Source organism: Scyliorhinus canicula, chromosome 16 (genome assembly GCF_902713615.1).
Source record: "Scyliorhinus canicula chromosome 16, sScyCan1.1, whole genome shotgun sequence".
Taxonomy (NCBI): domain Eukaryota; kingdom Metazoa; phylum Chordata; class Chondrichthyes; order Carcharhiniformes; family Scyliorhinidae; genus Scyliorhinus; species Scyliorhinus canicula.
This window is the reverse complement of record NC_052161.1, coordinates 39,690,405-39,717,006: the sequence shown is the minus strand read 5'-3', so window position 1 is coordinate 39,717,006 and position 26,602 is coordinate 39,690,405. Positions and strand designations below refer to the sequence as shown.

The following is a 26,602-nucleotide window of genomic DNA, read 5'->3' as shown; positions in this document are numbered from 1 at the left end:
GGGGTTGTGGGGGGATACCGGGTTGCTGCTGGAAATGCCAGGAAGGAGCTGGTGTGGGCCAGGGGGTAGAGGAGAGGCGTTATCGCCATGGGGAACGAGTCGGGCGGGGCGAGCTGGCCTGGGGCGAGCAGTCAATAAGCTATGGCTAGCCGGCAGGGGAGAGGGGTGGGTTGCCCTCTAATCTGGCTGATTACCTGGAACGTGAGGGGGCTGAATGGGCCGGTTAAGAGAACTAGGGTATTTTCTCATCTGAAGGGGTTGAAGGCGGACGTGGCTATGGTCCAGGAGACCCACTTGAAGGTGGCGGACCAGGTTCGTCTGAGGAAGGGGTGGGTGGGGCAGGTTTTTCATTCAGGATTGGACGCGAAGAACCGGGGGGTGGCAATTCTGGTGGGGAAGAGGGTGGCGTTCGAGGCGGCTGAGGTGGTGTCGGACAAGGAGGGCAGATATATTATGGTGAAGGGTAGGCTGCAGGGAGAGAAGGTGGTGCTGGTTAATGTATATGCCCCGAATTGGGATGATGCTGGCTTCATGAGGTGCTTGTTGGGCCGCATTCCGGACCAGGAGGCAGGGGGCCTGATCATGGGGGGAGACTTTAACACAGTGCTGGATCCCCCACTGGACCGGTCCAGTTCAAGGACGGGTAGGAGACCGGCGGCGACCAAAGTACTGAGGGGATTCATGGACCAGATGGGAGGGGTGGATCCCTGGAGGTTTGGGAGACCGAGAGTGCAGGAGTATTCCTTTTTCTCTCATGTCCATAGGGTTTATTCCCGAATAGATTTTTTCGTCCTGAGCAGGGGATTGATCCCGAGGGTGTAGGATGCCGAGTATTCGGCCATAGCGATTTCAGACCATGCTCCGCACTGGGTTGATCTGGAGATGGGGGAGGCGCGGGACCAGCGCCCGCTCTGGCGCCTGGATGTGGGGATGCTGGCTGATGAGGAGGTGTGTAGGAGGGCCCGGAGAAGTATTGAGGGATATCGATACCAATGACACGGGGGAGGTCCGGGTGGGGATGGTCTGGGAGGCTCTGAAAGCAGTGATCCGGGGGGAGCTGATCTCCATCCGGGCCCATAGGGAAAGGAGGGAGAGGAAGGAGAGGGAGAGACTGGTGGGGGAGCTCCTGGATGTGGACAGGAGATACGCGGAGGCACCGGAGGAGGGGATGCTGGGGGAACGGCGTAGTTTGCAGGCCAAATTTGACTTGTTGACCACTAGAAAGGCGGAGACACAGTGGAGGAGGGTGCAGAGCGCGGTATATGAGTATGGGGAGAAGGCGAGCAGGATGTTGCCGCATCAGCTTCGTAGGCGAGATGCGGCTAGGGAAATTGGTGGAGTGACGATGGGGGTGGGAATGTAGTGTAGAAGGGGACAGAAGTAAATGGGGTCTTTAGGGACTTCTACGAGGAACTGTACCGGTCGGAGCCTCCGATGTGGAGAGGGGGGATGGAGAGCTTCATGAACAGGCTATGTTTCCCAAGGGTTCAAGAGGAGCTGGTAGAGGGGCTGGGGGCGCCGATAGAGTTGGAGGAGCTAGTCAGGGGGATTGGACAAATGCAGTCAGGTAAGGCCCCGGGGCCGGACGGGTTCCTGGTGGAATTTTATAAAAAGTATGCGGATCTGGTGGGCCCCCTGTTGGTGCGAGCCTTCAATGAGGCATGGGGGGGGGGGGGGGGCTTTGCCCCCGACGATGTCGCGGGCACTGATCTCTCTGATCCTAAAGCGGGATAAGGACCCCTTGCAGTGTGGATCATACAGGCCTATCTCGCTCCTCAATGTTGACGCCAAGTTGCTGGCGAAGATCCTGGCCACCAGGATAGAGGATTGTGTGCCAGGGGTGATACACGAAGATCAGACAGGATTTGTCAAGGGACGGCAGCTCAACACGAATGTGCGGAGACTGCTAAATGTTATCATGATGCCGGCAGTGGAGGGGGAGGCGGAGATAGTGGTGGCACTGGATGCAGAGAAAGCGTTTGATAGAGTTGAGTGGTGGTACCTGTGGGAGGTGTTGGAGCGGTTCGGATTTGGGGAGGGATTCATCAAATGGGTGAGACTGCTCTACGCGGCTCCGATGGCGAGTGTAGTTACATATGGAAGGAGATCGGAGTACTTTAGGCTCTACCGTGGGACCAGGCAGGGGTGCCCCCTGTCCCCCTTGCTCTTTGCACTGGCGATTGAACCTTTGGCTATGGTGTTGAGGGAGTCAGGGAGATGCAGGGGTCTGGTGCGGGGAGGGGAGGAACATCGTGTACCACTGTATGCGGACAACCTGCTGTTGTATGTGGCGGACCCAGTAGGGGGAATGCCGGGGGTGATGGAGCTATTAGCGGAATTTGGGGGCTTCTCGGGCTATAAGTTAAATTTAGGCAAGAGCGAGGTATTTGTAGTACACCCAGGAGATCAGGAGGAGGGAATTGGGAGGCTCCTGTTTAAGAGGGCAGTGAAGAGTTTCAGATACCTGGGGGTGCAGATGGCCAGACGTTAGGGGACTCTCCATAAGCTTAATTTTACCAGGCTGGTGGAGCAGATGGAGGAGGAATTTAAAAGGTGGGACATGGTACCGCTATCGTTGGCGGGTAGAGTGCAGTCCGTCAAAATGACGGTTCTCCCGAGGTTCTTGTTCCTCTTCCAGTGTTTGCCCATCTTTATTCCTAGGGCCTTTTTTAGAAGAGTGACCAGCAGCATCATGAGCTTTGTTTGGGCGCATGGGACCCCGAGGGTGAAGAGGGTCTTCTTGGAGCGGGGTAGAGATTGGGGGGGGGGGGGGCTGGCGTTACCCAATCTCTCAGGGTACTACTGGGCGGCCAATGTGTCGATGGTGCGCAAGTGGGTGATGGAGGGGGAGGGGGCAGCATGGAAACGGATGGAGAGGGCGTCCTGTGGAGATACAAGCCTGGGGGCCCTGGTAACAGTGCCGTGGCCGCTCCCTCCTACGAGGTATACCACGAGTCCGGTAGTGACGGCTACCCTCAAGATTTGGGGGCAGTGGAGGTGACATAGGGGAGAAGTGGGGGACTCGATGGAGGCTCCGTTAAGGGAGAACCATAGGTTCGTCCCGGGGACCATTGATGGGGGATTTCAGGGTTGGCACAGAGCGGGCATCAGACAGCTGAGGGACCTGTTTATTGATGGGAGGTTTGCGAGCCTGGGGGAGTTGGAGGAGAAATTTGGGCTCCCCCGGGAAACATGTTCAGGTATCTGCAGGTAAAGGCATTTGCTAGATGTCAGGTGGAGGGATTCCCTTCGCTTCCCGCGAGGGGAGTGAGTGACAGGGTGCTTTCGGGGGTCTGGGTCGGAGAGGGGAAGATATCTGATATCTACAAGGTTATGCAGGAGGTGGAGGAGGCGTCAGTAGAGGAACATAGAACATAGAACAGTACAGCACAGAACAGGCCCTTCGGCCCTCGATGTTGTGCCGAGCAATGATCACCCTACTCAAACCCACGTATCCACCCCATACCCGTTACCCAACAACCCCCCCCCCCCCTTAACCTTACTTTTTAGGACACTACGGGCAATTTAGCATGGCCAATCCACCTAACCCGCACATCTTTGGACTGTGGGAGGAAACCGGAGCACCCGGAGGAAACCCACGCACACACGGGGAGGACGTGCAGACTCCGCACAGACAGTGACCCAGCCGGGAATCGAACCTGGGACCCTGGAGCTGTGAAGCATTTATGCTAACCACCATGCTCCCGCGCTGCCCTCCTGAAAACTAAGTGGGAGGGTGAACTGGGGGAACAGATCGAGGATGGGACATGGGCTGATGCCCTGGAGAGGGTTAATTCTTCCTCCTCGTGTGCGCGGCTTAGCCTCATCCAATTCAAGGTGCTGCACCGGGCCCACATGACTGGGACGAGGATGAGTAGGTTCTTTGGGGGTGAAGACAGGTGTGTCAGGTGTTCGGGGAGTCCAGCGAACCATGCCCATATGTTCTGGGCATGCCCGCAACTGGAGGAGTTCTGGAAGGGGGTGGCGAGGACGGTGTCAAGGGTGGTGGGGTCCAGGGTCAAGCCAGGATGGGGACTCGCGATTTTTGGGGTTGGGGTGGAGCCGGGAGTGCAGGAGGCGAAAGAGGCCGGTGTGCAGGCCTTTGCGTCCCTAGTAGCCCAGCGAAGGATTTTCCTACAATGGAAGGATGCGAGGCCCCCAAGCGTGGAGACCTGGATCAATGACATGGCGGGTTTTATTAAGCTAGAGAAGGTCAAATTCGCCCTGAGAGGGTCGGTACAAGGGTTCTTTAGGCGGTGGCAACCTCTCCTCGACTTTCTGGCTCAACGATAGGGTACTGGGACAGTAGCAGCAGCAACCCGGTTGGGAGGGGGGAAGGGGGAGGGAAAAGCGGGGGGGGGGGGGGGGAGACGGACGATGACTATGTTTGTTTATTTAATTTTAATTTATTTTTAAGTTCTCTTGTTGGGGTTGGGGGGGATATGATACATGCGTCGATACGGTCTGGGGGGTGTTATAGTTGTTATGGGTTATTTTGTTGTTATATTTTATATTTTCTGTAAAAAATTCCAATAAAAATTATTTAAAAAAAAAATAATACACAAGTTGATAAAGTTAATTGAGGCTTTAATACACTAAACAGGAAGCCTCCAGTCTCTGGACCCGAACTGGAGTGAGAGGCAGAGACTTGCCACTCTTATACAGACAGCCCCGAGGGGAGGAGCCACAGGCGGAGCCAACCTGGACAAGCCCAGGCATGTATGATACAGTACAGACCAGACAATACATTCATGTGGTTTACCACAGGACTGGCCACTGTCTGGGCCTCAATGTTGATGCATCCTTGGAGGACTTGAAGTCCACTATCCAATCCACTGTTTTTGTGACTCCAACAGAGTTCATGACATACAGTTTGGGAAGTGTTGATTTGATTTGATTGATTTGATTTGATTTATTGTCACATGTACCGAAGTACCGTGAAAAGTATTTTTTCTGTGGCTGAGGGAACGTACACAGTATGTACATAGTAGACAAAAAGAATAATCAACAGAGAACATTGACAAATGATCTAAGTTCAGTGAATAGTTAATAGGAAGTACAAATTAAGGTTAGTTTGTCAGTTTCTTCCACCTTCACCTCCAGCAATGTGTGGAAGGAACTCACTGACTTCTTTATCTATCTGATTAGCTGCCTCTGTAGCTTTCCTACCTTCTCCTGGCCCACAGGGAAAACTTCCTTTAGGCTATCCCCACCCTAGCCTGAAATATGTATATTTCTCAAGCTTCTCTCCTATCTCGCCTCATACGATCTCATCCTGTCACCTCCTGCTCACTCGATCCTATCCCCAGTGTACTCCTTTTTTAAAAAAAACGTCCAATTAAGGGGCAATTTAGCGTGACCAATCCACCTACCCTACACATCTTTGGGTTGTGGGGGTGAGACCCACGCAGGCACGGGGAGAATGTGCAAACTCCACACAGTGACCTGGGCTCCATGAGTCAGCAGTGCTAACCACTATGCCACCATGCCGCCTCTCCCCAGTGTACTCCTGACCAATCAGTTTCTCTACCTGGCTCCCATGATGGAAAATGTTGTTCATTGTTCTCTCTCCAGGTACTATCCTCCGCGTCTGCAAATATTCTGTTATCACGCTGGCAAAAAAAACCTTTAAGCCTCCACCATTTCCTCAATAAAAGCATTGAACATGTTGTTACCTGCCGAAACTGTGCCCACCTTTTCCAGAATATCATGTTTGAATCGTTCAATCAAAGTTCAGTTACTGCTATGGTAGCGGCATGGCTCAAAGAGTCACGGATTACATTCAATGTGACCATGATAAAGTTAAGCTGTTCTCTTCATCCTTGATCTGTCGACAATCTTCAACATGGTCTGTGCTTCTGCAATTCTGGCCTCTTGCGATAGGCCTAGCAGCATCTGTGGAGAGGGAGACATTGTTATTGACTCAGTTCCAAAGAAGAGTCACATTGGACTCAAAACACTAACTCTCTCCACAGATGCTGCCAGACCAGCACTTTATCTTTTTATTTCTGATCTCCAGCATTCACAGTATTATGCTCTTTGATCATTATTATGGCCCCTTGCCAAATGCCCTGGTGTCAAATTCAACTTTATAATGCCCCTGTGAATTGCTTTGGGACATTTAGTAAAACTGCTATATAAGTACAGGTTGTTGCAATTATATACTACTGGAGTGCATCCCTGTTGCCTTGAGATTCTCCTCTGTTCAAATGGTGGACAGAACAATTTACCCACAATAGCACTGTGGTTAGCACTGTTGCTTCATTGCTCCAGGGTCCCAGGTTTGATTCCAGGCTTGGGTCACTGTCTGTACAGAGTCTGCACGTTCTCCCCGTGTCTGTGTGGGCTTCCTCCGAGTGCTCCGGTTTCCTCCCACAAGTCCCGAAAGACGTAGGTAATTTGGACAGTCTCTGTGTACCCGAACAAGCCGCCGGAATGTGGGGACTAGCGGCTTTTCACAGTAACTTCATTGCAGTGTTAATGTAAGCCTACTTGTGACAATAAAGATTATTAATTAATTAATTAACCTCTCAGCATCTACCCAGCCAAGTCCTCTGAGAATCCTTTATGCCTCAATATGGTCGCCTCTCATTCTTCTAAACTCCAATGAGTATAGGCCCCCACATATTCAACCTCCCATCATAAGTATACCCCTCCATACTCAGGATCAACCTACTGAACCTTCTCAGGACTGCCTGCAATGCCAGCATATATTTCCTCAGATAAGAGGACCAAAACTATTCACAGTATTCTAGGTGTGATCTAACTAGTGACTTGCGTAGTTTCAGCAAGACTTTTCCAGTTTTATATCCCATTCCATTTGACACAAAGGCCAATTTTATTTGCTTTCCCTATCATCTGCTGAACTTCCATTGATTTATACAAGAGGACCCCAAATCCGTCTGTGCTGCAATTTTCTGCAGCCTTTCTCGATTTAAATAATATTCAGCCTCCTTTATTCTTCCTATCAACGTTTATAACTTCACTTTCCTGAATTATATTCCGTCTGCCAAGTTTTTTGCCCACTAACTTACCTTGTCAATCTCCCTCTATAGACCCTGCATCATCCTCACCACTTGCCCTCCCTTCTATTTTCGTGTCATCCATAAAATTGGCAATATTACATTCACTTCCCTCGTCCAAATCATTGATATATGTTGTAACGAATTGTGGCCCCAGCGCATCTGAACTCATGGGTGTGTGTGGAGGCTGGGTGGAGAAAGATGAGAATTCAGGGCTCAGACAAAGGGGAGCTTTAGAAATAGTTTGCCCGGTGGGCTAGAGGAAGGGATGAAGCAGCAGAGGATTCTAAAACATAGGGTGACTGAAGTTAGCCTGTGAACAAGTGAAGTGAAGGTGTTTAACAAAATTCACAATTTATCAGAGAAAACAATTTACATCAAATAAGATGGTAATTCTTTGATCCATTGTCAAAAACCTGCAACTAGACACTGTCTTCCCTCCTATCACTTATGTTGAACCAAGGGAAAAGACAGGAATATACAGATAAAACAAATGCTTGTATCTAAAACTTCAAATTATTGAGCCTGAGTGTTTTTGAGATCTGCAGTTTTTCACCAATAATTCCTCTTTCACTTTAAGAGCTAGATTATCTAGGCTGTGTCACACACAGGTACAGGCATATCATATTATGAACTTTTAACGATTGAACAGAAACGCGCTGTTAAGATGGCTGTTGCACATCATCTGACTTTTGGCATTTGAACTGCAGACAGTATCAAGTACTTATATAAAAGGTCGGCCAGTGTGGAACTAACTGACAGGAGAGAGTACCTGGTGAGCTTCTGCCAGTGCTCATTTATATAACTGTTGTAAAATAAATGTCCATTACATTTACTCACTTTGGACTCCCCGAGCCTTACTAAACATGTGGCATAGGTCCACCCACAGCTCTGTACGGAGGGTGTTCCAGGATTTTGACCCAGTGAAAGTGAAGGAATGGCGATATATTTCCATGTCAGGATGGTGAGTGGCTTGGAGGGGAACTTCCAGGCGATACTGTTTTCATACACCTGCTGCCCTTGTCCATCTAGGTGGTAGTGGTCATGGAAGGTGCTGTCTAAGGAGCCTTGGTGAGCTCCTGCAGTGCATCAAATTCATTCAAGAAACCGTAGGCCTGCCGTGTGTGTGTGTATGTATGTATGTATGAAGATTGTCACTTTTACTAAAATCCTTCGATGGTGTTCATCCAGAAACTCTCATTCCAACCAAAGTTTAAAGCAAAGAACAAAACTCCCAATCATTATTTGTTATGAAGAAACTACAATTACCAGAGTCGTTGAAGACAACAAATCAACAAAATTGAGATGAGATTCCAATTCAAAAAGTTCTATTCATAAAGTGTCATAATAAATAAGTAAACATCTCGCTCATATTGTGTGCAAGTTGACCAATATGTATTGGCAAGAACAGGACAGAATCCAAACTAAATTCAGTATTGGTATGAACGGCAGCAGCAGGGATGTCAGCTCTGATTGAAGATAAATTAAATAGCAAATAGCCCAAAAAATAAGGGGGAAAAAATTTAAGCAGTCTGGTTTCTTGTCAATCTGAAAGTTGCTGTGTACAATTTAAAATTACACCTTAAGAAAGCCATCCTGATTTGTTTCTTTGTTATTTCATTGGATGTGGACATTACTGGCAAGGTCAGCCTTTGTTGCCCATTCCAAATTGCCTTTGAACTGAATGGTTTGTTAGGCCACTACAGAAGGCAGTTACAGATGGGTTTTTATGATAATTGATGATAGTTTCATGGTCACCATCACTGAGACTAGCTCTATATTCCAGATTTATTGACTGAATTTAAATTCCACCAACTGCCATGGTGGGATTTGAACCCATGGCTCCAGTACATTAGCCTGGGCCTCTGGATGACTAGTTCAGTGACAGTACTACAGTACTACACCACCATTCCCCTAGATGGGCAGAATGGGGATCTCAGCTTGTGTTTGCAAACTCTTTGATTCTAATCCTGGGTGATGTCAGTAACCAATCATTCATTACCCTGCAGTCCAGAGTCACTGCAAAGGATGTACTGTATTTCACTGAGCATTTCAATGACCTACACCCTATACTTAGATGTTCACCATGTACAAATTTTAGCTTGTGCCGATTGTAAAATTCAGACCGCATTTTACTGGCAATATACAGCAGCACACCAAGATACCTCAAGAAACTACAAATGCCAAGCAAAGTAGATTTGCTGTAATAAAACCATTTGGAGACCTCAAGAAATTGAATGGTAGTCATACCAACTTGCATTGTAAGATATGTACTGTCAGAAAATGTATGACCTCCAACACAGCCATCCTTTCTAAAAAAAAAACTCATTACATTCTTGCATTGTCACACATCTGGGAACCGCAGTGCCTATTTCAAATGTGAAAGCAAATAAGATTGAATCCACTGTGAGTTTTGCATTAATTTGTTCATCTTGAATCTCTGAAAAATGCACATTTATATCAAAATTCTATTCCTTGAGATGATGTAAAGTAACTTCCAGCAGATTTTTGTGGTTGTGTTAATTATAATGCAAACGCTTTTTGAAAAAGTAGCAAAATGATCCATATATTTCAAATTTTAATCAGGCAGTAGAATAATAAAATTATGTTTAGCAGAGTTAGAGGGGAGGGTGGATCATTAAAATTATGCTAATTAGTTCTAATTTCAGTTGTCACAAATTTCAAGACAGCAAGATTAAAGCTCAGATGTTGAGGCACAGGGAGTGTTCCTTCCTGCTGGTTGTAGATTTTAATTTTAAAATGTTAAATTAATAACCAGAGAGAAAAAAAATATTGTCCTGACATAGGATTACACAGAACATACAGCACAGAAACTGTCCGTTCAGCCCAAACAGTTCATGTTGGTGTCTATGCTCCATTCGAGCCTCCTCCCACGTTTCCTCATCTAAATCCACCAACATGACTGTATGCTTGATTAATTTCCCCTTAAATGCATCTATAGTATCACGATAAACACTCCCTGCGTAAACAAGTTCCACATTCTTCTGAATTCCCGATAAGATTTCTTGTATTAGTGACATCAAGTGACAAGAAGAAATATTCTCTCTGAACCCAATCTGTCAAAACCTTTCTTAATTTAAAAAACGCCTCTTAACTCATCCTTTGGCCTTCTTAAGAGAAAAGAGGTGTAACCTGTCAATTCTATGCTGATCTGCAGAACCATGCATTTCTTCTGTCAACTTCATAAACCTTCTCTGCACCCTCTCCAGTCCTTCCATATCCTTTTTAATAATACGGTGACCAGAACTGCACACTGGCTCAGAATGGTTTAACCAAGGTTCGGTACAGATTTGTAATGACTCCTCTGCTTTTCAGTGCTCGCCCCCTAGTGTAGATCGATGGAGATGTCAGGTGGTGAGGGTGTTGCTCGGTCATCAGTTAACCACATTTCCCCCCCCTAGCGGTTTAGCTCAGTTGGCTGGAAGCTGGATTGTGTTGCAGAGCGAGGCCAACAGCATGATTCAATTCCCCTACTGGCTGAGGTTATTTATGAAAGCCCGCCTTCTCAACCTTGCCCCTCGCCTGATGTGTGGTGATCCTCAGGTTAAATCACCACCAGTCAGCTCTCCCCCTCAAAGGGGAAAGTGGCCTATAGTCACCTGGGGCTATGATTAGGGGGAGTCATGGGTTCGAGCCGGGGAGGATGGATGTGAGGTTTCGGAGATGGGATGAGAGGGGAATTAAGGAAATTAAGGATCTGTTTCTTGGGGATGATTTGCGAGCTTGGAGGAGCAGGGTTAACAGAGGGGGAAGGGTTTAGGTATCAAGAGGTTTGAGATTTTGCAAGAAAGGTTTTCCTGACCTTCCCGATAATACCGGCGTCCTTGCTGTTGGAGGCAGTATTGTCGGGGAGGAGGAGTGTTTGGAGAAGCGGGGTTGTTTTGGTGATTTATGGGAGGATCCTGGAGGAGGATAGGGTGTCCATGGAGGGGGTTAACGTGAAGTGGGACAAAGAGCTGGGGGGGGGGGGGGCGATGTAAGATGCTGTGAAGTGCGAATGCCTCAACCTCATGCGTGAAGTTGGGGCTGATACAATTGTAAGTTGTGTATAAGGCATACCTCACAAAATCAAAGATGAGCAGCTGTGTGAGACAGTGGAGGATGTTTGTGAGTGATCTGGGAGGAGCCCCGCAAACCATATTCATTTGTTTTGGTCCTGCCCGAAGCTGGAAAGGTATTGGCAGGAGGTATTTAGCACTATCTTGGGGGTTTTGCATATGAATATAGAGCTTCGTCCCCTAGAAGCCAATTTCAAGGTGTCGGACTGGCCCTAGTTGCAGGTGGGTGCAGGGGCAGACGTTTTAGCCTTCGCCTCACTGATCGTTCGTAGGCTGGTCTTATTGGGGTGGAGGTCAGCTTTTCCGCCCTGTGCCTCAGTGTGGTGGGGATTGCAGAAGTTTTTGACATTGGAGAAGGTGAAGTTTGAGCAGACAGGTGCGAGGGAGGGGTTCTACATTCTTGGGGTTTATTTATTATGCACTTTCAGGAGTTGGTTGCCGTTGAACAGTTTCTAATTTTCCTTGAGTGGTGAAAGTATGGCAAATAGAGTGCAGGATTATCTAGGCAATGACTACAAAGATGACTTTGAGCAGAAGCGAGTTATATGGCAATGCAGCTAACATGGGTGGAAGCTATAATGGCAGCAAAACGTTTGAGAGTAAAGTAAGTAATCTATATATATTTGCGCAGGTGAAGGAGACACATCCTGCCTGAGTGAGTGAGACACATCCAGAGTGGGAATTGGAACATGGTAATTTGGTGCAGTGAGGTAATTCGGTGCAGAGTGGGAGAAGGTGTTTTTTCCCTACCGTTTTGTTCTCTTTCTTCTGGCCTGTAACTGTTAATCTGCAGGGAGAGAACCAGAGAGCACCCTGGGAAGGTAAGTAATTTTTAATTTATTTTTATTACCTTTTCAAATTGTGTGGGGGACGGAACTGGAAGTGACATCAGAGTAAAGCTGTGACCTGATTGGCTTATTGGGAATTTGTTAAATTTGAAAAATAAATAATATTGACAAAATAAATCTAATTGATTAACTAGATAGTGGAGTAACTAAACCTGAGGGCAGAGATTGGTAATTAGCATTTAATTTTATAGTAAAAATCATCTAGTGTCAGGGCCATATAGTTAACTGTAACTCAATCTAACAATAATTCAAGTGTTTATTTTAAATTAATTAACTAGTGCTTAAATGTCACTCAGCGGGGTGCAGTGCTCCAACTGTGAGATGTGGCAGATCTGTGACGCTTCCAGCGTTCCGGTCGACTACATCTGCAGAAAGTGTAACCAATGGCAGCTCCATAACAGACCACGTGATTCGGTTGGAGCAGCAATTGGATGCACTCAGGAGCATGCAGGTGGCGGAAAGCGCCATAGATGGGAGTTATAGAGACGTGGTCACACCCAAGCTGCACTCAGAGAGATGGGTGACCACCAGAAGGGGCAGGCAGTCAGTGCAGGAATCCCCTGTGGTTGCCCCCCTCTCAGACATGTATACCACTTTGGATACTGTTGGGGGAATACCCTATATGGGGAAAACAGCAGCAACCAGAGCAGTGGCACCACGGCTGGCTCTGACTTTCAGCGGGGAGGGTCAAAGCACAGAAGAGCAATAGTCCTAGGGAACTCTATAGTCAGGGGCATAGATAGGCGCTTCTGTGGACTTGAAAGAGACTCCAGGATGATATGTTGCCTCCCTGGTGCCAGAGTCCAGGATTTATCCGAACGGGTAGTGGGCATCCTGAAGGAGGAGGGCAAATAGGCAAAGGTCATTGTACATATTGGTACTAACGACATAGGCAGGAAGGCGCATGAGGTCCTGCAGCAGGAGTTCAGGGAGCTAAGCAGAAAGTTAAAAGACAGGACCTCTAGGGTTGTAATCTCGGGATTACTCCCTGTGCCATGTGCCAGTGAGGTTAGGAATAGGAAAATAGAGCAGCTAAACATGTGGCTAAACAGCTGGTGTAGGAGGGAGGGTTTCCGTTACCTGGATCACTGGGAGCTCTTCCGGGGCAGGTGTGACCTATATAAGGAGGACGGGTTGAATCTAAACTGGAGAGTCAGAAATATCCTGGCCGCGAGATTTTCTCGTGTCACACGGGAGGGTTTAAACTAGTATGGCAGGGGGGTGGGAACCGGAGCAATAGGTCAGAAGGTGAAAAAATTAAGGGAGAACTAGGGAATAGGGCCAGTATGGCTCTGAGGAAGAGATGTTGCTGAAAACAGCGGGACTGGTGGCCTGAAGCGCATATGTTTTAATGCAAGAAGTACAACAGGTAAGGCAGATGAACTTAGAGCTTGGATTAGTACTTGGAAGTATGGTGTTGTTGCCATTACAGAGACCTGGTTGAGGGAAGGACAGGTTGGCAGCTAAACGTTCCAGGATTTGAAAGTTTCAGGCGGGATAGAGCAGGATGCAAAAGGGATGGAGGAGTTGCGCTACTGGTTAGGGAGAATATCACAGCTGTACTGCGGGAGGACACCTCAGAGGGCAGTGAGGCTATATGGGTAGCGATCAGGAATAAGAAGGGTGCAGTCACAATGTTGGGGGTTTACTACAGGCCTCCCAACAGCCAGCAGGAGATAGAGGAGCAGATAGGTAGACAGATTTTGGAAAGGAGTAAAAGCAACAGGGTTGTTGTGATGGGAGACTTTAACTTCCCCAATATTGATTGGGACTCACTTAGTGCAAGGGGCTTGGACAGGGCAGAGTTGTAAGGAGCATCCAGGAGGGCGTCTTTAAACAATATGTAGATAGGCCAACTAGGGAAGGGCTGTACTGGACCTGGTATTGGGGAATGAGCCCGGCCAGGTGTTAGAAGTGTCAGTAGGGGAGCATTTCGAGAATAGTGACCACAATTCAGTAAATTTTAAAGTGCTGGTGGACAAGGATAAGAGTGGTCCTAGGGTGAATGTGCTAAATTGGGGGAAGGCTAATTATAACAATATTAGGCAGGAACTGAAGAACCTAGATTGGGGGCGGATGTTTGAGGGTAAATCAACATCTGACATGTGGGAGGCTTTCAAATGTCAGTTAAAAGGAATTCAGGACCGGCATGTTCCTGTGAGGAAGAAGGATAAATACGACAAATTTCGGTAACCTTGGATAACGAGAGATATTGTAGGCCTTGTCAAAAAGAAAAAGGAGGCCTTTGTCAGGGCTAGAAGGCTGGGAACAGACGAAGCCTGTGTGGAATATAAGGAAAGTAGGAAGGAACTTAAGCAAGGTGTCAGGAGGGCTAAAAGTGGCCACGAAAGGTCATTGGTAAATAGGGTTAAGGAAAATCCCAAGGGTTTGTACACATACATAAAAAGCAAGAGGGCAGCCAGGGAAAGGGTGGGTCCACTGAAGAACAGGCAAGGGAATCTATGTGTGGAGCAAGAGGAAATGGGTGAGGTACTAAATGAATATTCCCAGCATCAGTATTCACCAAAGAGAAGGAATTGGTGTTTGTTGAGTCTGGAGAAGGGTATGTAGATAGCCTGGGTCACATTGAGATCCAAAAAGACGAGGTGTTGGGCGTCTTGAAAAATATTAAGGTAGATTAGTCCCCAGGGCCTGATGGGATTTACCCCAGAATACTGAAGGAGGCTAGAGAGGAAATTGCTGAGGCCTTGATAGAAATCTCTGGATCCTCACTGTCTTCAGGTGATGTCCCAGAGGACTGGAGAGTAGCCAATGTTGTTCCTTTGTTTAAGAAAGGTAGCAAGGATAATCCAGGGAACTACAGGCTGGTGAGCCTTACATCTGTGGTAGGGAAATTACTGGAGAGAATTCTTCGAGACAGGATCTACTTCTATTTGGAAGTAAATGGACGTATTAGCGAGAGGCAGCACGTTTTGTGAAGGGGAGGTCATGTCTCACTAACTTGATAGAGTTTTTACGAGGAGGTCATAAAGATGATTGATGCAGGTAGGGCAGTGGATGTTGTCTATGTGGACTTCAGTAAGGCCTTTGACAAGGTCCCTCATGGCAGACTGGTACAAAAGGTGAAGTCACATGGTATCAGGGGTGAGCTGGCAAGATGGATACAGAACTGGCTAGGTCATAGAACAGTAAGAAGTCTTACAACACCAGGTTAAAGTCCAACATGTTTATTTCAAACACTAGATTTTGGAGCACTGCTCCTTCCTCAGGTCATAGAAGGCAGAGAGTAGCAATGGAAGGGTGATTTTCTGATTGGAGGGCTGTGACGAGTGGTGATCCGCAAGGATCAGTGCTGGGACCTTTGCTGTTCTTAGTATATATAAATGATTTGGAGGAAAATGTAACTGGTTTGATTGGTAAGTTTGTAGACGACACAAAGGTTGGTGGAATTGCGGGTAGCGATGAGGCCTGTCAGAGGATACAGCAGGATTGAGATCGTTTGGAGACTTGGGCAGAGAGATGGCAGATGGAGTTTAATCCGGACAAATGTGAGGTTATGCATTTTGGAAGGTCTAATGCAGGTAGGGAACATATAGTGAATGGTAGAACCCGCTAGAGCATTGACAGTCAGAGAGATCGAGGTGTACAGGTCCACAGGTCACTGAAAGGGGCAACACAGGTGGAGAATGTAGTCAATAAGGCATACGGCATGCTTGCCTTCATTGGCCAGGGCATTGAGTATAAAAATTGGCAAATCATGTTGCAGCTGTATAGAACCTTAGTTCGGCCACACTTGGAGAATAGTGTTCAATTCTGGTCGGCATATTACCAGAAGGATGTGGAGGCTTTAGAGAGGGTGCAGAAGAGAATTACCAGAATGTTGCTTGGTATGGAGGGCATTGGCTATGAGGAGAGGTAGAATAAACTCGGTTTGTTCTCACTGGAACGAAGGAGGTTGAGGGGCGAACTGATTGAGGTCTACAAAATTATGAGGGGCATAGACAGAGTGGATAGTCAGAGGCTTTTTCCCAGGGTAGAGGGGTCAATTACTAGGGGGCAGAGGTTTAAGGTGCGAGGGGCAAGGGGCGGAATTCTGCGCAGGGGGCCAAATTCGTGAACGCCGTCGTGAATCCAGCCGAGGTTCACGACGGCCTCGGAGCCCGTTCTCCGCACCTAACTCACCCCCACCCGGGGGGCTAGGAGTGGGCCTCCGTCTTTCTCGGCAGCGACCTCGTCACGCCGCGAATGTGAAGTCATCCGCGCATGCGCGGGTTGCTGGTTCCAACCCGTGCATGCGCAGGTGACTTCATCGCGCAGACGGCACGAACCTGCGCATGCGCGGTGGCCGTCTTTCTCCTCAGCCGCCCGACAAGACGTGGCGGCTTGATCTTGCCGGGCGACGGAGGGGAAAGAGTGCGTCCGTTTTGGATGCTGGCCCGATGATCGGTGGGCACTGACCGCGGGCCTGTCCCCTCCCGAGCACAGTCGTGGTGCTCCTGTCCCAATCGGGCCCCTAGATGCCCCAAACGGGCATCTGGCGCCCGTTTCACGAATGCAGCGACCAGGTGTGTTCGCCGTCATCGTGAAATGGGCGTGAAGGGCCGGCCGCTCGGCCCATCGGGCTCGGAGAATCGCCGTTCGCCGTGAAAAACGGCGAGCGGCGATTTCTCCGAGCCGGGGGGGGGGGGGGGGGGGGGGGGGGGGGATCGCGGGGGGCGTCAGGGGGGTGTAAAAAATGTCGGGGGGCCCTCCTGCGATTCTCCCAGGCCGCATGGGGAGCGGAGAATCGCGCCCGAGGTTTAAGGAGATGTACGAGGCAAGTTTTTTACACAGAGGGTAGTGAGTGCATGGAACCCGCTGCTGGAGGAGGTGGTGACGTTTAAGAGACATCTTGACAAATACATGAATAGGATGGGAATAGAGGGATACGGACCCCGGAAGTGTAGAAGATTTTAGTTTGACGGGCAGCATGGTCGGCGCAGGCTTGGAGGGGCGAAGAGCCTGTTCCTGTGCTGTACTTTTCTTTGTTCTATGTGCCGGACATTCACTGAATCTTGCTGCCCGGCAGTTGATTGCTGCCTAGATGCAGTAGATTTCTTTACGGTTGTGCAACAAATATCCACATTCTTCTCTGCCTCTCCAAAACACTGGAGAGTAATCATTCGTCGATCTTGATTCCATAGTACTAAAACATCTCTCTGACACTAAGTGGGAAGCACAAACAAAGGCAACTTCAGCCAGAGCAGAGAGTTATGGTTCAATTATTGATGCTCTTCCTTCATCCTGATGATAATGAAAAACGACAGACAAGGAGAGAAGCTGGCATTCTGGAGGAGGAAATGGAGGAATTAGAGATTGTGTTCATGTTAGAACTTTGGAATAGTTTGTTAGATAAATCCCACCAAACCAACCAGGCCCACCAGAATCCACAGATAGTCCCTCGTACACATGCAAAGCTTTGTACCTCACACTCTTTTCTTAAAAGAAACCTGAGAAAGATTTGATGAAATTGAGCTCAATACAAAATTAAACCTGTCTAATGCAAACAACAAATGTGTGAATAAGATGAAAAAAACAGGAAAAAAAGAAGTCAATGATTGAGATGCACCAAATGCTGATGAAATGTTTTCTCCAAGAGATGGGTTTCAAGTGAAATCCTTTATTCCTCTGATGGATGCTCTGGAAGCCAACTTGAAGCAAAGAGCAATCACATGTGGAAATGTTGCAAAGAACTTTTCGGTTTTAGTTGTTTTCGATCAGGATTTTTCAGAGTGCAGGTCATGACCCGCGGACGAATGTCAGGAGGGTCGCTGAGCAATCGATTGCAGCATTCACGCAGTGATCCCGATCTGATCCTGGGAAAAAAAAGTTTGAAAAAACACTGCTGCCTCGGGAAAGCAACTGTGCGAAGGTGTAATGTTTCTGCTGAATAATTACCCTGACGGTGTTGATGTGAACCTCGTTGGAGAAATAAAGCACTTCCAACTTATATCAAGGAAAATTATTCAGACAAGGTAAAACTCAATTGGCTTTCCCTAATGTGGAAGCAACATAGCGGGCTCTTTCTGAATTTAATGGTAACAAACTGCTCAGGAGAAATGACATTTTTGCAGCTGAAAACATCACGAATGAAGTGCCTGTGGACAGCAATGCTGCGAGAAAAGCTGACTGTACTATGTGCATAGAAAATTATAAATGTTATCAGCTGAGGCCTCAGCTTGTCGTGACATGATTTTTTCAACGTTGGAAAATGTTTTGAATGAATTACTTTGTCGAAAACCATTTTTTACACATCCTACTGTGTGGTCCTATACATTGTATAATGAGTCACTGGCATGGAAGTGTCATAGGTTGGCATTGAGCGCCCTGGGGGGCTTTGAGGGGTAGGTGGAAGGGCAGAATTTGGCTTGGTGGCATGAGGAGGACCTTTTTAACTTAGCATTTTAAATGTGCCCTCATGCAGACTAGGGGTTCATGGCTCATCCGATGGGCAGCCAACTACTCTTTAAAAACCTGGCCCAACAGACCAGTTTCTCTCGACCTACTTTCTCCAGACCCCTCATGATTTTGAACACTTCTGTCAAATCTCCTCACAACTTTGTCTTCTCTACAGAACAATCCCATGTTCACCAACATTCCATGTAACTTTCATCACTGGCAGTATCCTCTTAAAACATCTCTGCATCCTCTTTGAAGCATTCATATCCTTCCTGAAGTCTGGTGCCCGGAACGTGACACAATACCAAACCTGTATTTTAAGAAAGTTTAATATCCTGCACGGGGCCTACGGGGTGAGAATGATTATCTTCCCTGTCGTCCTGGCAGAATACGAGCTCCCTGTTTTGGGGGGGGGGGGGGGGGGGGGGGGACTCTAATTAACCAATGTATGAAAGGTCAGCCAGCAAGGCACCAACCAGTAAGGGTCTACCTGGCACAATATACCGTATTGTAAATAAATCTATTTCTTTACTCGGTGTGGACTCCCCGTGCCCTTATTCAAATAAAGTTTTATAAATAGTGTAAAATGCAATATCTCAGGCAGGATTTACCGGCTGTTCACGGCGGGAAATTCTGGTCCCACGCCAGCGCAATGGGAAATCCCATTGACAACGGCGGGACCGGTCGATCCCGCTGGTGGGCTGCCTCTGCCGTCGAAAACCAAGCAGTGGGGTGGTCAGTAAACCCTGTCCACACTTTTTAACGCACATATATGAGGATTAAATCGTCCGGGGAGGTCATAATTTATAGAATTGTAATGTAAAACTAAAGTTCCTTGAAGACTTTAGCACAACAGAGTTTTCAGCATTTGATCAGGAGAATATTACCAACGAAAGCTTTAGAGCTCCATAAATTCTCGGGCACTGAAATGTAATCACTAGAATGGCTGAAGTGTATAATTGATTGGAGCTGACACAGTTATAGGTTGAGGTTGAGCTGCCAGTTCTCAGATTGGTGCTGGGATAACACCATTTTAAAATTGGTTGTTACAAAAATATTTACTGCTTCGCTGGTCAATTCACTCATATCAAAATGACAGCAATTTTGCAAAAGCTGCTTTCAGTATATTATTGACTGTTTGATTTATGACTTAATTTTTTTTTGTTCTTGAAACCTACTTTATTTGTGGTCCCTGCTGTCCTATTTTTATTTTCTTGTGCAAACTGTTTGCCTTTGTGCAGCTTTATTCACCTGGGACAGTGAGATAGCTTGGTCATAGATACCTCCAGCTGCAGTGTATCAAAATGTTTAAATAGACCGGTAAAGGAGATATTCTCATTTAATCCCATCTGTTTTCTCCCCAGAGACTGATTCTTTAACTATTGATAGATAAGCTATCCATGATCCGAGCCAGATAAATTCAGTAAAATTCTTCCACAATGGCACACAAACTTGAGTACCTCTGTCAATTTACTCAGAAAGATTCTAATTTTGACGCCTTCATTATCACCAGGTATCTGTCTCCCAAACCTTCTACTTACCCAAGAAGATAAAAGCAAATTACTGCAGCTGCTGGAATCTGAAACAAAACAGAAAATACTGGACAACCTCAGTAATGACAGTAGAACGCTGATCAATCCCCACTCTCCTCTGTCTGGCTGAACTTGTCTTCTCACAAAACAATTTCTCCTTTAATGTGTCTCTTTTCCTCCAAGCCAAAGGTGTGGCTATGGGTACTCGCATGGGTCCTAGTTTTGCGCCCGTCTCCTTATGGGATATGCGGAACAGTCCGTGTTCCAGTCTGATGCATGATCAATTACACAAAGACAAGAGTTGAATGCAATCGAGGCTTTAATACACTAAGATGTGTGGCCTCCTACAGCAGCTGGCAAAATGACTGCTGTACGGGGAGCACACATATTTATACTCTGTCTACTGGGCGAGCCAGCAGGCAGGGAACTACCCCCGTACCTGTAGTACAGGGCTTTACCACAACTCACCTAATATATACATCAGTGGTGACTACCATATTCACCCCCTGTTAAAATTGAGTCTGGCGGGGGTGGTGGAGAACTATATACAAGTACATGTTTTAAAATACAGAGAGAAAAAAAAATTTGAGTCCAACGGTGTGGAGGAGAATTATCCAGAAGGATGATTATTCAAGAGTCCCGATCAAGTTACAGGTTCAGTCGGTCCGGAGCCTTGATCTGCCGCTGGGAGCGCCGCAGTGGTGGCGGCGATTCCAGTGTCGGTCTGGTCCTCGATGACTCTGGGAGCGTGCCGAAATCCTCGTCATCCTCGGCCATGGGCAGGGGGAGGACGGATTGTCCTGTGGTGGGAGTTGTGGCTGAGTGCACCAGGGGAGGGGAGAGTGGTGCCGGGCTGGAGGGGTATGTGTGTGTGGAACCTGCTGGTGCCAGGTCCGTGAGGGAGACAGTATCTTGGCGGCCATCGGGGTACGCTACGTAGGCGTACTGTGGGTTGGCGTGGAGTAGCTGTACCCTTTCAACCAATGGGTCCGCCTTGTAGAGTCGTACGTGGTTACAGAGAAGTACGGGTCCTGGAGCTGCAAGCCAAGTCGGGAGAGACACCCTGGAGGTAGACTTCCTGGGGATGGCAAAGAGACGTTCATGGGGTGTGTCATTAGTCGCAGTGCATAGGAGCGACCGAATGGAGTGCAGTGCGTCGGGAGGGACTTCCTGCCAGCGGGAGGCCGGGAGATTTCTGGACCGTAGGGCTAGCTGGATGGCCTTCCAGACCGTCCCATTCTCCCTCTCCAGCTGCCCGTTTCCCTCGGGGTTATAGCTGGTCGTCCTGCTCGAGGCGATACCCTTGTTGAGCAGGAACTGACGCAGCTCATCGCTCATGAATGAGGAACCCTGTCGCGGTGGATGTAGGCGGGGAAGCTAAACAGAGCGAAGGTGGTGTTGAGGGCTTTGATGACGGTGGTAGACGTCATATCAGGGCATGGGATGGCGAAGGGGAATCTGGAGTGCTCATCGACCACACTGAGGAAGTACGTGTTACGGTCAGTGGAGGGGAGGGGCCCTTTGAAGTCCATGCTGAGGCGTTCAAAGGGGCGGGAGGCCTTCAACAGGCACGCATAGTCTGGCTGGTAGAAGTGCGGTTTGCACTGCACAGACCTGGCAGTCTCTGGTGATAGCCCTGACTTCCTCGACAGAGTAGGGCAGATTGCGGGCCTTGATGAAGTGGTACAAACGTTTGACTCCCGGGTGACAAAGATTGTCGTGCAGAGTCTGGAGTCGGTCCACCTGTACCTCGGGATTGGGCATCGGGGGGCTCGTTGAGCTTACTAGGGCGATACAAAATCTCGTAGTTGTAGGTGGAGAGCTCATATCCTCCACCTCAAGATTTTATCGTTTTTGATCTTGCCCCGCTGTGTGTTATTAAACATGAAGGCTACCGACCGTTGGTCAGTGAGGAGAGTGAATCTCCTGCAGGCCAGGTAATAGCTTCAATGCCGCACAGGTTCAACGATGGCTTGGGCCTCTTTTTCGACGGAGGAGTACCAAATTTCGGAGGCATGAAGGATTTGTGAAAAGAATGCCATGGGTCTGCCTGCCTGGTTGAGGGTGGAGGCTAGAGCGACGTCTGATGTGTCACTCTCCACTTGAAATGGTAACGTCTCATCGACTGCGTGCATCGCGGCCTTGGCGATGTCTGTCTTAATACGGTTGAAGGCCTGGTGAGCCTCGGCTCTTAGGGGAAAAAGAGTGGATTGGATGAGTGGGCGGGCCTTGTCCGCATAATTTGGGACCCACTGGGCATAGTAAGAAAAGAACCCCAGGCAACGTTTGAGGGCCTTAGGGCAGTGGGGGAGGGGGAGTTCCATAAGGGGGCGCATGCGGTCGGGATCGGGCCCCAGAACTCCGTTCTGGACCACATAGCCGAGGATGGGTAAGCGTTTCGTGCTGAACACACACTTCTCCTTGTTGTTAGGTTGAGGAGAGTGGCGGTGCGGAGAAATTTGGCAAGGTTGGCATCATGGTCCTGCTGATCATGGCCGCAGATGGTGACATTGTCAAGGTGCGGGAAGGTGGCCTGCAGCCCGTACCGGTCGACCATTCGGTCCATTTCCCGTTGGCAAACCGAGACCCTGTTGGTGATGCCGAAGGGAACCCTGAGAAAGTGGTAGCGGCGGCCATCTGCCTCGAAGGCAGTGTATGGGCGGTTAACCTTACGGATGGGGAGCAGGTGGTCGACAAATTTTAGGTCCACAGTTGAGAAGACCCGGTACTGTGCAATCTGATTGACCATATTGGATATGCGTGGGAGGGGGTACGCGTCGAGCTGTGTGTACCGATAGATGGTCTGGCTGTAGTCCACGAACATTCTGTGTTTCTCCACAGTTTTCGCCACTACCACTTGGGCTCACCAGGGGCTGTTGCTGGCCTCGATGATGCCTTCCCGACGCAGTCGCTAGACTTCGGGCCTGATGAAGGTCCTGTCCTGGGCGCTGTACCGTCTGCTCCTGATGGCGACGGGTTTGCAATCTGGGGTTAAGTTTGCAAATAGGGAAGGTGGGTTGACCTTTAGGGTCGCGAGGCTGCACACAGTAAGGGGTGGTAGGGGCCCGCCGAACTTCAATGTTAAGCTCTGGAGGTTGCACTGGAAGTCCAGGCCGAGTAGCAGGGCAGCACAGAGGTTGGGGAGGACGTAGAGGCGGAAGCCGGTAAACTCCACGCCCTGGACAGTGAGAATAGCTATGCAGTACCCCCGGATCGCCACGGAGTGGAACCCGGAGGCCAGGGAGATTCTCTGATTGGCGGGGTGTACCGCGAGGGAGCAGCGCCTTACGGTATCGGGATGAATGAAGCTCTCGGTGCTCCCGGAGTCCAGCAGACAGCAAATCCCGTGCCCATCGATTTTTCACATTTGTAGAAGTGGTTGCTTGGTTGTGTGGGCGAGACTGGTCAATTGTGACCGAGGCGCGACGCGTCTGATCGTCGATGGTGGCAGACGATGGGGTGCCCAGGGGGCATGGGCCCTGGTACGATGGGGGCACCCACGGGTCGCACGTGCCATGGAGGAAGACAAGATGGCGGCGCTTGATGCTCCTAGGGAGGACAAGATGGCGGCGCCCATGGGCTGCACGTGGTGGGGGTTGAACAAGATGGCGGCGCCCACGGGCCGCACGTGGTGGGGGTTGAACAAGATGGTGGCACCCATGAGCCGCACATGGTCCGAGGAGGGGAAGATGGCGGCACCCACTGGCCGTACGTGGTCCGAGGAGGTGAAGATGGTGGCGCCCACTGACCGTACGATGGGGAGGTCGGAACAATAGCGGCGACTGAGCGGGCCTGGCACACTGCAGCGAAGTGCCCCTTCTTGCCTCAGGCCTTACAAAGGGCGCTCTGGGCCGGGCAGCGTTGTCGGCGGTGTTTTGGCTGCTCACAGAAGTAACATCTGGGGCCGCCGGGGTTGGATGGTGGGCGTGCGGCACAGGCGTGGGGTTGGCTGAGTGGGGTCCCTAATGGGGCGGCCGTCTGCAGAGTCCACGATGCATAGGTGGGGGCCGCGCGGCAGGGGGTGTAGGCCTGGATGTTGCGCGAGGCAATCGTCAGTGAGAGCGCAAGCTTTTTGGTTGCCGCGAGGTCGAGCATGGCCCCTTTTAAAAGGTGCTGGCGGATGTAATCTGACCCTATCCCCGTAACAAAAGTGTCCCTCATAAGCAAGTTCGAGTGTTCCATGGCCGCGATGGCCTGACAGTCACAGTCTCTGACTAGGGGGATTAGAGCACACCAGAAATCTTCCACTGACTCACCAGGGAGTTGACTACGAATGGAGAGGATGTGTTGGCGTAAAGCGTGTTAGTCCGCTGAGCGTCGTTTTCTTTCAGTAGCGCCACGGCGTCGTCGTAGGTCGCCGCTCAGCGTATCCTCAGTAGAGGATCAGAATCTTCTGTGCTTCCGGAATAGGATCTGGTGCAGACATGATGTAAGCTTCGAAACAGGCGAGCCAATGTTCAAAGTCCTTTTTGGCGTTGCCTGATTGCGAATCCAGCTGCAGGCGATCCGGCTTGATGCAGAGGTCCATCTTCTGAAAACTGAAAATATTAAATTTGATGCATGATCAATTACACAAAGACGAGAGTTGAATGCAATCGTGGCTTTAATACACTAAGATGTGTGGCCTCCCACAGCAGCTGGTGAAATGCCTGCTGTACGGGGAGCACACATATTTATACTCCACCTACTGGGAGGAGCCAGCAGGCAGGGAACTACACCCGTACCTGTAGTACAGGGCCTTAACACAACTCACATAATATATACATCAATGGTGACTACCACACAGTCCTACTCCGGCCCGTTCCCACAATTCTTCTATTGGTACATCGACGACTGTTTCGGTGTCGCTTCATCATGTTCCTGTCTGGACCTGGACATTTTAAATTACTTTTGTTCCCAATTTCCACCTGTCCATCACGTGGTCCATCTCCGACACTCTCCTTCCCTTCTTTGATCTTTCTATCTCAATTTCTTGGGATAGACTCTCCACAAATATCCATTACAAACCCACCAACTCCCACAGCTACCTCGAATACAGCTCTTCACACCCCACATCCTGTAAGGGCACCATCCCAGTTCCTTCGCCTCCTTCACATCAGTTCTGATGATGACACTTTCCAAAACAGTTCTGCTGACATTCCTCATTCTTCCTTAATCATGGTTTCCCTCACAGTGTGGTCAACAGGGCTCTCAACTGTGGCCGACCCATCAATCGCACCTCTGTTCTCACCCTTCCCCTCGCTCCCGGAACAAGGAATAAGGGCCGGGATTCTCCCCTACCCGGTGGGACGGGGGGGTCCCGGTGTAGGGGAGTGGCACCAACCACTCCGGCGTCGGACCTCCCCAAAGGTGCGGAATTCTCCGCACCTTTAGGGACTAGGCACGCGCCGGAGTGGTTTCTGCTCCGCCGATGGTGCCAAAACTGGCCTTTGGCGTTACGCCGCCCGGCTTCAAGGCTGGCTGAAAGGCCTTCGCTGGTCCGTGCATGCGCTGGTGCTTCAGCGGCCGCTGACGTCACCACCGGCGCATGCGCGGTAGGGGGGGTCTCTTCCGCCTCCGCCATGGTGGCCGTGGTGGCGGTGGAAGAAAACGTGTGCTCCCACGGCACTGGCCCGCCCGCCGATCGGTGGGCCCCGATCGCGGGCCAGGCCACCGTGGGGGCACCCCCCGGGGTCCAATCGACCCGCGCCCCCCCTGAAGACCCCGGGGGCGCGCTCACACCGCTAATCCCACCGGCACAGAGGTAGTTTAAACCACGTCGGCGGGATTGCCCTGTCAGCGGCGGGACTTTGGCCCATCGCGGGCCGGAGAATCGCCGCGGGGGGGACGCAGATCGGCGGGGCGTGATTCATGCTCCCGCCGATTCCCGGGTGGCGGAGAATTCCAGCCACGGCGGGGGTGGGATTTACGCCAGCCCCGGGCATTTCCCCGACCCTGCGGGGGGTCGGAGAATTCCGCCCCAGGTTCCCCTTGTCCTCACTTTTTACCCCATCACCTCTGCAATCAAAGCATCATCCTACATCAGTTCCATCAGCATGATGCCACCACCAAACACATCTTCCCCTCACGCCCTCTGTCAGCATGCCGCAGGGACCGCTCCCCTCTGGGATATGCTGGTCCTCTCCTCCATCTCCCCTAACACCTCACCCTCTTCCCTTGGCACCTTCCCATGCAATCGCAGAAGGTGTAACACCTGCCCCTGTATCTCCTCCCCGCTCACTATCCAAGGCCTGAACCCTTTTTTCAAGTGAGGCAGCACTTCATGTGCACCTCCTTCAATCTGGTCTATTGCATTTGCTGCTTCCATGGGGTCTACTCTACATTAGAGAGAGTAAACGCAGACTGGATGACCACTTTTCAAAATACCTTTGGTCCATCCGAAAGCAGGATCCAGACCTTCGTGTCGCTTGCCTTTTCCACTCACCGTCTGCTCTCATGTCCACATGTCTGTCCTTGGCCTGCTGTAATCTTCCAATGAAGCTCAGCGCAAGCTGGAGGAACAACACCTCATCTTCTAATTAGGCACGTTCCAGCCTTCCGGACTTAACATTGACTTCAAACAACTTCAGACGATGAACTCATTCACCTTCACCCCATTTTTATTTCGATCAATTTATTTTCCCATTGATCTGTTTTTCCCTCACCATTGCCCCCCTCCCCTCCCGCCACCCCACCCCACCTGGGCCATCAGTTCCCAGTTCCTGGTTGCCCTTTGACAACTG

At 49.6% G+C, this 26,602-nt stretch overlaps 1 protein-coding gene across 3 annotated transcripts in view; it reads left to right on the top strand.

Moving 5' to 3' along the window:
* c16h10orf90 (chromosome 16 C10orf90 homolog) overlaps window positions 1–26,602 on the top strand; it is a 290,020-nt gene that overhangs the window by 249,027 nt on the left and 14,391 nt on the right. The gene's annotated exons all lie outside the window — the stretch shown is intronic.